We start from the raw sequence: 16,751 nt of genomic DNA, 5'->3' as shown, positions 1-16,751 counted from the left end.
TGGCATAAACAAGAAATGGGTTGCTGTCATTACAGAAATATTCAAGTCAAGGATAGAGCTTGTAAAAAAAGAGGAAAAAATGTTTCGTGCACTATCAAATGGCCTTGACGAAGCCGAAATGTGGGGAATGCATTTAGGGAGGGATTGGGCTGAAAACGTTCTGTTCAAGGTCTGTTGCCTCCCCCCACCGCCGCGACCGTTGGTTGTAACACAGAAATCTATGAGGGAATTATGGAGAATAATCATTGATGAGAGCCAAGGGCATTATGCTGTACTGAAAAGAGAAGCTTCAGAAGTAAGCAGCACCAACCCCCCGTCCTCACTCTCGAGTGTCCCCATTGATTTATCAGGACTCTATTTTTAGTTGCACATGGAACAGTAATGGATTCATGGGAATTAACAATGATTCATGTGAAGCTAATATCAGAGATTTCAGAGGCTCGATTAATGCTGGAGGAATTCAGCCCGTCAACTCCCCAATTATTCATAATATTTCTCACACTGCATAAACACAGATGCTTCTACCTTATCAAAAAGGCTTGTTAAAAGGAGCTGGTGGTGTGTTGGCTTCCTTTCAAACTACACACTATAAGAACATCTAATGGGCTTCAATTATTAGCATCAATGTTTTTCCCTTCATGGTCCGGCTGAAAGTGGAATGCTGTTTTCGGATTGCTGTTACCAAAACATAAATTCCAACACCGAGCGTGTTTGTTACCCTTTTAATCCTGACGGTGTCTAGACATGCCGACTGCGGGGGGTTCCTACCCCATTAAAACGGATTTGGATATAATTTAGTTCAACAGTGAAGTGCAGTTTTTTGGTATCTTATGCAAAGAGGTTATTTACCAGTAATGTAACATGCATGCTCTGCACCTCTTTTGGTTCCAGCCCCTTAAGATGTATTTCTAATTTTTTCTCTTAGATATGGGGCCAAAGTGCAGGACTTTGACACTGGGAAATGGAATTAGGTTTAGGCAACAAAGCTATCTGTTTAAAGTAATTAAAAGACCGGGGTTTCATTTAATTAATTCGATGCTGCGCGGTGCTTAAATTTCTCCGTGAGCCGCAAGCGTTAGTTCATTAGAAGCGCAAAATCTGTCAAGAAAACAAGTTTAAATGTTTCAGTAGGCATTCTGTAACTTCATGGTGTCGTGTCTGGTGTAGCAGCTAAGCACTGAGACAACGAATGGTGCGTGAAGTCCACCGTACAAATGAAGCACTACGGGGGTGATTGTTTAGGCAACTAAACATACAGAAGTGTGCAACGGTTTTAGGCAGGTGAGAAAATGCTGTAAACAAAGAATGCTTTCAGAAATGGGAGTGTTCATCTTTTATTTTCATCAATCAACAAAATGCAGCGAATGAACAAAAGAGAAATGTTTGCTGTGACCACCCTTTGCCTTCTTCTAGGTACACTTGCACACAGTTTTTGAAGGAACTCGGCTGGTAGTTTGTTCCAGACATCTTGGAGAACTAACCACAGATCTTCTGTGGATGTCATGTAAACCTGACACACTCGATGATGTTGAGATCAGGGCTCTGTGGGGGCCGTACCATCACTTCCAGCACTTCTTATTCTTCTTTATGGTGCAGATAGTTCTTAATGACTTTGGCTGTACGGTCGGGGTCGTTGTCCTGCTGCAGAAAACATTTGGTGCCAATAAACAACCTTTTATATTTTTGAAAGCTTTCTTTGTTTACAGCATTTTTCCATACCTGCCTAAAACCTTTGCACAGTGCTGTATATAAACTGTATTTGAATGGATAATGAACAGATAATTTTAGGGATCTTGTCCGTTTCTGCTTGTAACATTAAATAAAAAAGTATTTTCTTCAAGAAACGGTACATCAGCGTAATCAAAGCGTCTGTTGTAGGTTTCGTCATTGTTTTTTATTTGTATTTCTTTCTAGAAATAAAATAATCCACACTTGACTATCGAGCATGTTTATGTGAAACTGTCTTGGATGCAATCAGTGGAAGAAGTCATTTCGGTGCCGTTACCCCAGTGAGTGCGTCAAGAGTCATCAGCAGACTTCAGATTGATATAAAGAGAGCAGGAGAGTGTTGATGCACCGTCTCGTTGGTTTGATAGTGTGTGTGTGTTCAGATGTGTAATGTAAAATTAGTTTGAATGTGTGTGTTCAGGCTTGGCTTGGCATTCTGCTTTGGGGTCGCTTGTAGCGTTTGCTCGGTGCAGCGGGCATGACCACAGCGACAATGGCGTTGACTTCTGCCTTTATTAAAACGGCACATGTGTCGTGTCACTCGTCCTCAGTCTTGTGCTTTATTCCACCTCGGCCGGTACCGTCCTCGTCGCAGAACATTAACCTTACCTCGGGACTCGGTATAGAATTTTGTTGTTGTTGACGGAACCAATGAAGCACAGAAAGCTGCATTAACTTAGTGCCGAGTTTATAAAAGGAATTACAAAAAGGGTTTTACGAGTTTAGCCCTCCAAGCAAGACTTTTTTCACCGACCACAGCATCTGGCAGGGAAGATTCCTGAGCAGCCAGTCAATGGAGATAAAGCTACAGTTGTTTCCTGTCACTAACATATGGACCTTTCTGTTATGTTACATACTCTTGCTTTTGTGTGAACATCACATTATATCACAGGAAACAGACGGCAGCTGAAATTAAGAATTTCAGTAAGATTGCCTCGGGCAGTTTGTACGTCTTCATTGTTTTTCTGTCTTCATATTGACTAAGTCCAAATATACCCCGAGGCTGAAAAGCAAAATAGCCCCGATTTTTAAGCCGCATTAATTTTATTTTAACTTTAGAATTAGGTAAACTGCAACATTACTGTTCATATTGTATTTCCTATCGTGCTTCGTATCAAAACCACACTGATAACGCATGTCTTTAGAACTGAAAATAAAAGGGGAAAAAGTTTTACACAGCCTGTAGAAGTCAATGACAAAGCTTGTATGTACTGCATGAAAGCAGAAGGTGGGTAGAAGGAGAGAGAGCGTACTAGATTCAGCTTCAAGGATGTGAGATGTTAGCGAGTTCGCGTCTAGGTCACGTAACATCTAACTACTTTGAGTATACCTCGAACTCAAAAGAGGTGCTTTCATCTGTTTCGGTGACTTTATCCGAACTTTTATGAGCACTAGAGCTGATTTATTTCTTCTGAGTTTATTTATGTAACCTGATGCGCACTGTTATCTACTGTTAGCAGAAAAAATAAAGTTTGTCAACCCTTTGGAATCACCGCGAGTAATCACTCACAGTGCAGCCTGAAAAAGCAGATCTCGTGAATTTAGCACAGAATTTTTACACATTTCATCTACACAGCTGTTATAGTTGATCTGTATTTTTTTTAGATGTCTTAAATGAATGAACAGCCCTCTGTAGGTCCTACCACAGGCTCTCAGTTGGGTTCAGATCAGGACTCTTGGCTCGACCACTACTGAACCAGAACTTTGTCTCTTATTCGTTTCCTTCTGTGTTTTGGATCATTGTCTTGCTAAATTCCCCAGCTCCTCCTATGCTTCAAGTCATGGATTACTGCGTGGCTTTCTTCATGCAATTTTTAATTCATTGTTCTCTCAACGCATTTAATGCCTGAGACATCAAAGCAGCACGATGATGATCCCTCCAACCCACGTCTGGGAAGAGGTTTTAGTGTTGGTGTGCAGTGTCTTTTTTCCCCTTCCAAACAAGCCTGTGCATGTTTGTATCTGGTTGTTATGGAACAACTAGGTGGTCTTTTTGCAAACACAAGACTTGTGATGGTTTTCTTCATGATTTTCTTCCTTTAACTTCATTTTTATTGAGTCTTTGTCTCGTGGTGTAAACCTCACCATAGATTCTTTTTCCCAGTTTTAGATTTCTGTAGGTGTGTTGTTATTACCCTTTCAGGACTGTATGTTGCAATCTTTGCAGAACACCCACTCCTAGGTAGAGTATCAACAGTTCTGAATTTTCCCTCTTTGTAGATAAAGCCAGTGATTTAAAAACTGGGTGTAGGTGTGAGTGATTGTGATTGTCTGTCTATCTGCGTTGGTCCTCTTTAAGACTGTGTATCCTGCCTATTAACCTACTGGAGCTGGGGTAGATTCTCGCACACATGTGACTCTGAGTAGATAGACGGATGTAGATAGTTTGTCTGATTGTGAGCTGATGGTCTTCAGAAAACTGTTGAAGCTTTTTTTTTTTTTGTTGGAAAACCTTTCATGAGAAATCCACACTTTATCAGGAAGAGGATACTCTACAACCCAAAGCTGGAATCTCATGTCCTCAAGTGAAACAACTGACTCCAAGTAACTTTTTTCCAGCCTGCACTTGTTCAATAAATTCATGAACACAGTGCAAATGTTCATGTTTAATTGGTTTAGTCTGATTGTATTCATCTAAAATTTTGACTTTGGAAGCAATCAGTGTAAAAATCCCGGTAATTTCACAAACTATTTCTCATAGAGGATGACTGAGCTTTATTTTACCAGTTAACTGGAGATCTCCAAAAGCACATTATGTAATGCACTTGTCAAAATATAGCATTTTCACATTTCAGACCAGAAACACAGCCACTACTCCTTCAAACCTATTTTGTAAATTAAAAATGACTGCTTCGGGTACGCCCTGTTGAAGGCACGGAATTATAAAGGTAAGCCACTTCAAAATTAACCAGTGTGACACGGCCATGACTCGCTGTTTCGCATAGAGGAAAATATTGCTTTGAACAAAATATATATATTTAAACTCGTCTAAAAATGAATGGGAAATATGAAAAAGCTGAGAAAATGTTTTCCTCGGCAATTGTCTGCATTAATTGAATGACAGTTTTATGATGAAGACTTTGTGTTCAAAAGTCTGAAGTTCCTCAGACTCGTTGTATGTGCAGCATATTTTCAAAGGATGAATAATATTTTTTAACTTTATCTAAAGCTCGCACTACTGTGCCTCTCAAATTATCTCCGAGCTGCCACTCTCTTCAAAGTAACTGACAAATACGTCACGCGAGCCTTTCATACCCCAAATGTTCTTTTTTTTCTCCATTAATTCGAGATCTTTGCAATTGGACTCAAAGGCTGTCAGTGAACGAACCATGAACTGAACTTAAATATTTTAAAAGCTGAGTGTATGTCATACGATCCAATTTATTTGTATTCCTTTGATGTTACAATGTCATAAAAATGGGAATTTAGGTTAGAACGGTATTAGAGGAATCTTTACCAGGATGCAGAGGCTGGCATCACAGACTCGGGGCCTTCTCACCGCGAGGCCACGCTTCCAACCATCCTGCGTTTAATCAAACTTGTTATGCAGCCTAAAACTTTATCCCCAGAGAAAATTTATGAGACAACGTAACAAACCAAGGCTGCTGTTGTTGCAGCCGTTTCTGTCTGTGAGTCTCTTTCTCATTGTGAGTGTCAGAGTTCATTTTTCACATGTTGTCAGCGAGGCAGCTATTTGCCACTTTCATTGTGCTCGATAAACAAGTACACAGGCATGTCAAAAAAGGATCAACAATGCCTCTCTCTCTCTCTCGGAATAAAAACGGGGGAACAGCGGGAGATCTGCAGTTATACACATTAATGCGAGTGGTTGTGGTTGCTTCACATATTTCAGCTGAGGACTAATCGATGAGAAGCATACACTGCCTTTTTCGTGTATTATTTTACAGCTGTGATGCACAAATATGCTTGTTTTGCACCCGAATATCTCATCTTACATTTTTTCAGGTATTTGGTATAGGGGGGATTCCTTTTCCTTTTCTTGTAGCGACGTATTGAATCCCCACAAAAAACACCGTGAGTATACAAATGTGAAAATCAGCATGAAGTTCCACAAAATCTGTTGATATTCCTTTTGATGTTCTCGTTGTTGTATAGACAAGGATGACTCCACGCTGATGAAATAAGTTAAAAGCTATTGCCCCTGAAAGGATTTGGTAAGGTTTCTTTAATACTTTAACAGGGCAAATTGGACCAGATTAAAACACCTTTTCATGATTTTGTGCTGCCTGTCTTTCATGCTTTCATATATGCTGACAGCATTCTGCAGCTTTTCCTTGACGTTTTCATCTTTCTGCACACATTCCTGGTTGCAGAATGATAAAATATTATTACTTCTGTAGGTATCATCAAATGATTACTATTAACCGACAGTGATGAGTGCTGAGGGATTTTTTTACAGACATTCCTGTGTTGAATGTAGCAATAACACACTATGAAAACACCTTACTGCACCTAGACTCTATTATTGTAACCACCACAATTAAAAATACAGAAAAGTGTTAGCCGTCTGATAAAATTGTGTTGTTGTATTGGGACTGTCCTGTTAAGACACTGACCCACACCTATGCAAGTATATTCAAATATAATAATAAAATAAAGCACATGGGAGATGGTAAACTTTCGATATCTACAAGTGAATTAAAAATATGAATGTACAAACCAGTCTATTAGCAAAACAGCTGGTTAACTTAATACATTCAGTCAATCAACTCTCAAAAAACGAATATCAGAGACATTAGTGTCTGATATTAATCTTTTAAACTTACGTTTTTTTATGGCCTGAGTTCCGCCCTCCTTCATCAAGGCTTTCCTTGCTAATGTGCTAAAGGAGTTATTAAAAAGTGCTCACACAAGCCTCTAACTCCTTGTTGGCCACCAGTAAGAGAAAACTGATAAGATGATAATTCGCACAGGGCTCGTTGCCTTATTAATGTCACTTCTGTTTCCTTGCAATGCACAGATCATAACTGATCTTATAGCAGTGAAAGCAGAGCCAGGGGCAGCTTGTGTAGCACATTAGTCTCCCATCAGTTTCTCATAAAAGACCAGAGATTTATACAAAACATGAATACACAGCGACCAACCTCTTAGCTTGACAACCTCCAGACCATAGACACCCGCATCAAAGTGGCAGCATACAGATCCTGATGGAATCGAACTCCAGCAGGGTCAAGCTTGTTTACAGAAATGAGTCTGGCCTCAAGGTGGCAGCAATTCAAAAGGTCGGTCAAACAGGTGATAATGACAGAGCAATGTGTGAGATGAAAGAAGATGGAGATCATTTTCACTTCTGCAGGTTTCAATTGACATCCATTTTTAGATTGAACTGGGCAAGCACTGCTTGCCTTGCTTACCCAAATGCATCAGCACTGGCTCTTAAGGCAGTTATTTTAAGTTGACAGTATGGCACCAAATAAATGCTAAATGACTGGGGTAAAATTGCTACAACTGCAGCTTTTATCAGCTCTACTTCTTGTTCTTTTTTAGTGTATTTGCCCTAAAATAAAGTTCTACTTTCCCCCTAATACTTTTACTAAACACGTGCGACACACGTGGCTTCATTGGCATCTCAATCCAATCAATTAGAAAGAAAAAGCCATCCTAATTCTGGGCATGAATTAAAAAACACAGCAAAAACATAATTTCCTCTATCTCTCCTGCAAAACACAGTAGCTATGTCTTCCAGCAAACAGCTGAAACTCTTGTGAGCCTCAGCGTGTTAAGGTTAAGGTCAGTTTGGTAATTTTTAAAAAATGAAGAAGTTTGGTGGGAGAGAAACAGCCTAACACAGAGTTAGTGAAACAAATGAAAAAAAGCCCTTCACATAACTTACAAGGATGTTGGTTTGCTGAATTTAAAGAATGGATTTTATTTGACTTTGGCTTCTAAGGTTAGTGAATTATTTATGTGAAAAAACTGCAGAGACTAAAAAACTGGAAATAATTCTTTCACCTTGATATTTTCTTTTTGCAAATCCCCTAAAGTACAAAATGTGCCGGTAAAAGTCAAATCTGTTGATAGACAACATAAAATGTATGTAGCAATTTCACAGGCACACGTATAACTTTCATTACAGCAAACCAAAGCAATGGAAAAGTTTCAACACTTGAGAGAACATTGCAATTTTCTTCTGGCTATGCAGTGCAGTATTAAGAGAGGAATGGAGGCCACTCTCTCATCACCTGGTCACCCAGACCAGCAGACAGCGTTGGCCGTCTGTCCACTCGTCTGATTTCCATCCCCTTGGCACACTGGGTAATAGAGATCAGTAATTGGGTGCTATAAATCCTGGCCGAGGACAAGGTGGGTCAGAACAGGCTGATTACTTAGGCATTACAGTCAATCTAAGCAAGTCCTTGAATTGAAAGATTTGGTGAGGTGGATTCTCATTATCGGGCTCGGTGCATGTATGCATTTGTGGGAAAGAGTAAGGGCCAAGGTCCCCTTCCCATCTGCTTTTGTGGGATGACATTATGCAATGCTCCAGTGCCCTCAACCGTGCAGACTCGTAAACATCACAACAAATTTATTTTCCTCATCCTCCACAGTTTTATAAGAATGTTTTCAGAATCATCAAAGAGTGGTTGCGGGGCCCGCCTGGAGTTTTAAGACCACTCTGAACGGCTCCTCGGTGCATTAAGGACCTCTGTCCGGGTGACGCATCTGCAGCAGGTTCAATGTTAAACGCTGGGGAGGTCTTCAGTTTCACTCTGCAACAAGCACACAAGCTGGACTTTGTCTCTCTCCATCAACCATCGTCAGGCCTCAGCTCGCGGTATTTATCTTTCAGCGTCGCCGGGAACAACAAGCTCTCGAGGTGATTAGCCCTGTCATTTAACATGAAGCAGATTGATGGCTATTTGGTGAAATGCACCTTTCTCTTATTTTTCATCTCAGAGCCTATGAGCTTAATCCATTTTAAGCTTCTCAGTATGAAAAAGAGTCTATGGAAGGTGAATTAGAGTGTAAAGCTGATAGTCTTTCTCAGCATTCTTTCCAGCTGAAGGTGTGACTTACTGGATTATGGGAACAGTAGTTTCTGCTCCAACCCCCTTAAGTTCTCTGATGCGGCTTTTATATTGCAGCCTATTTTGATACATTTATTTATTTTATTTTTTTGTATCGAGAGCGCATCGAGTCCTTCTGACTGTGAATTTCTTCATCATGAGTTTCCCTGCTCCTTTGTGCCATCAGTCCTTCCAAAAAGTCTTTGATTCACAGCCTTCAAAGTCATCTGTCTGGAAAAAAAAAAAAAAAAAAATGAAATCAGCAGCAGCCCAAAATGTAAAACCATGTCATGAATAGCAATGTGGTAGCGATCCAAAAATATGGACTAAATGAGCAAATGTGATAAATTATCTTCTCATACATTTAGAGGGGGGAAAAATAAGCTGGGAGAAAAAGATATATGACAAATTTATGCTGTAGCATCAGTGCAAACCCCTGCAGTGTGAAGTGTTCCCACTCAGAGAAACACTCGTGCTAGCATCATCCCTCGACTCCTATAACAGCATGCTACTTCACTTAGCAGCCTCCATTTGGGATGCAGCACAAACACTGTTTTAGCGCTTTTATCTTAATGCACTGCAACACTCTGCACCACTAAAGGCATGATTATTGTACAGAGAGAAGAGCGGCGTGCATTTAAGCAAGTCTTATTTAGACAGGAACTTAGAACCAACCTAACCACTCAAGGGCAGATGGCTTTACGATTCTCATTGCTCATTCAGTTCATTTAGTTAAATAGACTCTTTGCATATATTTTAAAATAACACTAATTCTTTGCATTGTTATCCCAGTTTAAACCATAATGTCCTACTGAGTGTGTTTACTGTTTTGGAGAGCAATTTATTAGCAAGATAGCAGACTGTTGTCACTTTAACCATCTGCTGGATGGTTTGGCTGTAAAACACTCCTCAAGGGGGAGAAAATCATTTGAGGCTTTATAAGGATCCCATTGAGGTTGGATTGCTTATTTCCATTTTTTTCCTGTTTGATGAGACCAGAGTGGCATATGGCTTCTGTCAGCATTGCTTTGAGGCCATGTGCAGAGGTGGGCTTCAGCAACACTAAGCTGCCACACCCAACGCCAAGGATAAAACGTCTGTCACCCTCCACAGTTGGATCCAACGTGGCACTGAGGCTTGTTCTCACACTTTTAAGAGGCCACCGATTTAATAGAGGCACAGTGTCAGTGCTGACCTCATCCGCTGATGTCTTCACAGCTAATGCCCTAACATGTGACATTGACACTCTGCAAGACAAACAGTAAAGGAGGAAGATGGATCGGCGGAGAGACTCATACATCTCTCGCCGGATGGAGGAGGGTGATGGACAATAGATGGGGGAGAAGCGTTGTCAACGGGAAATGACAAAATCAGGCATGATGTACTTAATTTTGTGACGGGTCTTGCAGTCATATGATGTTACATCACATTATGTCATGTCACATGCTATCATGTCATGTTACATCATTTCACGGTGATCTGGGCAGGCGCCTTTTGTGTTGCAAGTATTTTAGGAGCTGATTATTGTAAATAAAACGGGGATCCACTAGACAAAAATGTACCTGACTTACAGGATAACTGAGCACGCTTTATAATCATATACTATCCTGGGTGTGTAGGCAAGGGCCAAAACTTTATGGCACAGGAAACTTTGTGGGTTTTGTAGTTTTTAAGAAGGGATATGTTAGATACAGACAGAAAAAGGAGGACTGCATTTGCCAAAATAAAGTCTCAAAATCATCAGCTATCATCACATATATTCTTTATTCACCTCTTTGTTTTTAAATCTTAACTGTATTATTTGTAAACACTCGCTTGGTGCAGGAACATTAGGCCTTGAAATGAATATCTCTCATCCGGTCTGAGGATATCTTGGCTATATGCTCCTAGAATGGGAATTGAGCAAGACCAATGTAGATAACACAGCAAGAGGGATCGATATCAAAGATATCTGAATTTTGACACCGATATCATTATAGTATGAAAGCTATCAGTTTTCATAGCAGCACTTAATTAGCAGTGCAGTCTTGCTTCTGTGAGTTTTTAAATATTGATGGAAAATTTCAATCATACAGTATACAACTTCTCTCTGTTGTTTCAACTAGATTTTAATTTATCTAAAATAAATTAGATAAAGCAAACTTAATATTTTCTCAATATACTGCACAACTAATTACCTAAGAAGAAGTGAGTACTAACTTTGAGTACAAGGATGTATAATTTAGTAGGGACATGTCCTTATTAAGCTAAATATACTGTGGCAACTGCATTGTCCCTGGCAATAATTTTGATAATACAATTAAAATACTGTGGTGACTCACTCCTAATAGAGATCAAAGAGACAGCTCCTTACTTTTTTATTATTTGGGCATTTTGCCTTTGTTAAACAGTGATAATTAAGAGAGACAGGAAATATGGGGAGCGAGGGCAAGCGAGCGACATGTAGCAAAGGTCCAGCTGCCTGAGAACTGAACCACAGACTGAGTGCTGGCGGTGTTTTTGCCCATGTGACATGCAGTCAAACCACACAGCTATCGTGTTATGCCTGTACAGCACATTACACAGAGGATCACAATGAACACATGTAACATGGATGATTATCAGCGGAGGCTTGTCTGCCCTAATGCGTCGTCCTCCTTGTTGTGTGTTTGCATTGAGACCAGTTGATAATCGGATTCTTTTTTTTTTAAGGGGTACAGGTTTAAGGCACTTTGCTTTGGGTTCTCTTCTTGGACCAGGGAACTTTGTCTGTTACATTGAGTCTGTAATACATTTGTAAAAAGCCCAGCTGTCACTAGCAATCAGCAGCCAAAAGCCAAAATGTGAAAGATATTTCTTGAAAGTAAATAGAAACTAATGTCAAGTGTAGCTTTAATGTTTGAAACTTACCACAGTTAATCAAGGGGGGGGAAACAGAGTTGCAACCAAAGAGAAAGAGAAAGGAGAGAATATTTTAATGCGAAAGTTTGCCCTTCAAAGAAAATCACCAGCTGCCCTTGAGACTGGCTGTGCAGCTCCTTTTGATTACTGTTTATTAGCAGCCTGTAATGCCAGCCAACTTCTGCTATGTTCTGTTTTTCTATGTGTAACAACTGCAGAATGGATATAAAAGACTGCTATAACCACCACAGCCTCACCTGGTAGTTTGTGGACTCGCATTCGGACACCTAGACTTTAATTTTGCGGTTTGGTCATATTTAGGGTGGAATAGTAGGTTGTGATTTGGATTTGGTTGTTTGCAAGCTACAACCTGGAAAAGGTATTTTAGAAATTATGATTAAAAATTATCCCATCAAAGGAGATCAAAAATAAGTTGATCCTCAGAGAACCGACAAAAAGCTGTTTTAATATTAAAATGTTTTTACTGTAAGTTTCTCTTTTATAACAAATGACTCGGAGGTAGATTTTTGTATAACTCAACAGTTTATTAAATATTATCGAGGCTTAAACTATCCGTGTGGCTGCAGGGACATACAAGTGGGTGCTAACTAGGGGTGCAACAATACTCGTATCGATATTGAACCGTTTGATACAGTGCTTTCGGTTCGGTACGCATATGTATCGAACAATACAAAATTTGTAATTTATTTTATCAACTTTCCTTCTGACGATGCTGTCTGTGTTGAGCGCTCAGTGAATCTGCGTTCGACTACTCCGCCTAGGCTGCACTGTCGAGCGCTGATCCACTGAGCGCTCAACACAGACAGCATAGTCAGAAGGAAGAGCGCAGGGCAAGCTAGCGAGACAGAAGTTAAGCTCTCCTTACAACATAGACCTCCCCCACCCTCATTCAGATCTGGCGTTTGGAATTATTTTGGTTTTCATGTGAAGCATGACCCTGAAGGTAAGCGCGTCATGGACTAAAGTAAAACAGTATGTTGGATGTGCCACGCAATGCTCAATTACATGGGTGGGAACTAGTGTGTTAGCGCAATTAGGTTAACGTGTTGGCTGTCTAGCCCCACCCACGGGGCAATCAGGGGTAGCTGTTAAAGGAGATTTGCCGTGTTGCGGCGTTAACGTCATTTCAACGAGATTAACGCTGACAGCACTAGTGGGAACACAACGAATATGACTGCACATTTACGCCGACATCATCCTAGTGCAAAGACAAGTGGAAGCAGACAAAAACAACAAGCATCCGTGCTACAAACTTTACCCGAGTCATTTAGACAGCCGTTAGCACAGGATTCTCCTTATGGGGACCTGATATGTTTAATATTGTGGCGAGCTCAGACAAGGAGGAGACGGAGGTATCGTTTGGTCTTGCTTCCCGTGAGCTAGCCAGGGAGCACAGCCGTTTATTGACATCTGCAGAAGAACACTGCCGCTAGCTAACTGCTCAGCGCGGCAACCGCACAGCAGCAACAACAACAACAACACACAGGGCGCCCTCTGACCCCGGAAGGACACACCGTCGCAGCGAGAGGGCGTCACCCGTCACTATGGCAACATAAACAAAACAACTGTACAAACAAAACCCCGAACAGCCCTGACCCGCTACATAGCCCCCACCTAAGGGGTCAGTCGTCCCCGACGACCCCATTGCCCCACACAAAGTCCTGCAAATGTCCAGGTGCCTTCTTTTGGCGCACCGGCCGGTCACGACCGGCGGGGGAAAAGTCAGAACATGGGGTGCCACCATCATCCCACTTCTGACACCAATGTGGCAAGCTCAGACAAGGAGGAGACGGAGGTATCGTTTGGTCTTGCTTCCCGTGAGCTAGCCAGGGAGCACAGCCGTTTATTGACATCTGCAGAAGAACTCTGCCGCTAGCTAACTGCTCAGCGCAGCAACCGCACAGCAGCAACAACAACAACAACACACAGGGCGCCCTCTGACCCCGGAAGGACACACCGTCACCCGTCACTATGGCAACATAAACAAAGCATAACTGTACAAACAGAACCCCGAACAGCCCGGGCTACAAAAATCTATCTCTTCCCTGCCCGTCGGGCTATTGTAGGAAGGAAAAATATATGTCAATGCTTTTGCATTCTTTCAGAAATGTAGCTGGGTAATTATGTCATTGGCATCGGTGAGCCACTGTCAATATGTGACATATTGAAATCGCGTTTGAATTTGCGCTTGTTTTTTGCTTTCACTTTGCAATCGTGCGAACTGTGTATAGAGAGCGACAGCACTGATTGGTGAGTGACGATAATTTGTGCACCAATTCCTCTGACATCGTCTTATTAATCGTTAGCTTACTATGCAAACATGACAAGTGAAATCTCCCGCAGCTTAAACATGTGAGAGGTTGATCGCGCAGAGAATCGCTGACCGGTGTGTGTGTGTGTGTGTGTGTGTGTGTGTGTGTGTGTGTGTGTGTGTGTGTGTGTGTGTGTGTGTGTGTGTATAAAAGCAGCAGGATATATTTTAGTTCTGCTGAGCCAAATAAGACAGGTCAGGGTGAAGAAGTGACAGCCAAAGAAAAGCTTACCACAAAACGGAAAAGTTATGACAAATCAGACTATAAGGCAAAAAGAAAGTGCAGCTTTATGGTTTCATGGACAAAATAATTTCTGTGGCTGCGATATGGCGAGCTAAATAACCAGGGCTGCACATAAGTGGTCCGCAGGTGCGCATTCGCTGTCAAAAAAAAAACAAAAACGCGCACAAGATATGAAGTTGCAACGCGCGTTTGCGTACATAAGGTTTTCTGGAGGAGAACAGACATTTGTTTAAAACTCTTAAAGATGTCGAAGAAGCTCCTTTAAGCAATTACTGTGATGTTCCTCCACCTCCAAAGAAATGTCAGAAGGAGTCCGAACCACAAAAGAAGCACGTATTCTCGGAAAAGTGGTTGCAGGAGGTGAGCTGGCTTCAAACAAATGATGAACGCACAGAGATGTGGTGCGGAATGTGCCGTGAAAATCCCACTCTAGTGGACAAAAACAGTGCTTTTTATATGGACGCAAACGCGCGTTGCAACTTCTTATCTGGTGCGCGTCTTTTATTTTGACAGCGAATGCGCACATGCGGACCACTTATGTGCACCCGTGTAAACTTCCGGTGAGTGACACTGTAGAATTCTATATGTATTACTTGCACTAGTTATCAGGTATCTGTACAATACGAACACACAATCAGTTGATGCTGCTAGCTAGCCAAACTTGCTAGTGTTAGCGGCTAATTCAGTTCAATTCAACTTTATTTATATAGCACAATTACAATTTCAAGGCGCTTTATTGTCAGGTAAGACACTATAATGATACAGAGCAAACCCATTGTTGGTTTGCCATTGTTGGGGTGTATAAACACAAAGAGGTAAACCAGGTGAGTGAAGAAGCACTGCAGATGCACTGCAGCCATCAGTGATTACCATTCGGGTTTTAAATACCACAAGTAAGCCACAAACTAACTGTTCTACTGGGGTAATAGGATGTATTTAAGTTAAAATGGGGGCCTGACTGAATTTAACTGAATTAATAACTTGAATCAAAATCTCAACAGTCAACTTGTGGCTGATGCCCACTCCCCCTGGACTCCTCTTCCTGTTAGGAGGAGGTTGTTTTGTGCTCTTCCACATCAGCAAGCGCTTGCTTATAGGGGGCTGACAGATTGATGGGTTTCTATTATAATATTGTGATGGCTCAGTGAATTGTTTTATATAAATAGAATTGAACTGAATTGTGACAGAACAGTATCACAGATTTTTCTCTCCCTCTTTTTTCTACATGCTGTGCTGTAAAAACGAAGAAAAAAACCTCTCAAAACATATTTATAAATGAACACATTGAGCAGAAATGTGTTCAAATAGAGAGCAGCCCAGCACATAGAACACAATACCAGGCCTAGCAAAGGCACTTTGCTGGGCCTCGACTGTAATATCATGCTTCAGTAAAGCTGGTGAGGCCAGAGCGACAAGCAATGTAAAGAGGGGGGCATCTTTTTGAATCAGGGTGGCTTACAGTGAAATAAAGTGCCTTCAGAAAGGTGCTAGGGGATGAATTTCCCAGTCTGGTTTTTATTGCCATTTTCCCTTAAACTGAGATAAAACTTAAATTGGCAAATTAATTGAAGTGCGGGAAAGTGAACTGAAAGCAAAATCAAATTTCGAAGGAAAGTAGAACAGATTTGAAAATGTGGAACTAAAGTAACCTTGACACGTTCCTTCTCCTTGCTACGCTGCTCTGTGTTTTATTATGTTTGTGTTGTATTATACACTCTGTTCATACATAGCTGAACTCTGCTTAATGGACTAACCTGCCAAACTCACAGCAGCACAAACACAAAGGGACCTGCTGCTTTTAAAATGATTGAGCCTTGACTTGTCAGCGACAATCTACTTTCGCCCTTGAATGCTAATTAGGCGATGTTTATGCAAAGTCACGTACGCGCTCCCAGAGGATCTTCGGCTGGATTTCCAAACTCTTAAAACAAATCTTAACATGTTGTCAGCATAACAATGTCAATAAAATGACACTTCACTTGCTGTGTCAGTGAGGTATTTTTCATTCCCCCGACAGGAAAGGCTTCAATAAGATCCCCCTGCAGCATTCTACATTATCTAAATCTGTGACACAAATCAGTCTGACAGCTGCCCTAAAACAAATTAAAATGTATGAACTGAAAATGCAAATGCAATCCAACTCATTTCAAAAAGTTTTCTGTTGTTTAAATGTTTGCTGGAATTATTGTTCGTGCTGTGTAGGGCAAACCCAGAGGCATATTTTATTAATATTTAAAGCTCCTTTTTTATTGGCGACTTTTGGGCATAAAAGTTTCATAAAAGTTTGTGCCATAAAAAATGTCTTTATAGAGTTTGGGTGACTTACTTTTGTCGTTTCCCTGTTTTTGGGATCTGCTGATATTGGTAAAGGTGATTACGGACTAAAATGAAAGATTTAGTGTTCAGAGTGGTGCAAACGTATCCAGTTGGGACAATGTTGGGATCAATAAGATGCATTTCGCAGGCTGAATTTTTTCCCCCTGGGTCGGTCAATAAGTCACGATTTATAAAAACAGCAAGTCTTTTTTAATTGGTGGAA

The sequence above is a fragment of the Aulonocara stuartgranti genome (assembly GCF_965226115.1).
Source record: "Aulonocara stuartgranti genome assembly, chromosome: 4".
Classification (NCBI taxonomy): Eukaryota; Metazoa; Chordata; class Actinopteri; order Cichliformes; family Cichlidae; genus Aulonocara; species Aulonocara stuartgranti.
Note: the sequence above shows the minus strand (reverse complement) of the source record.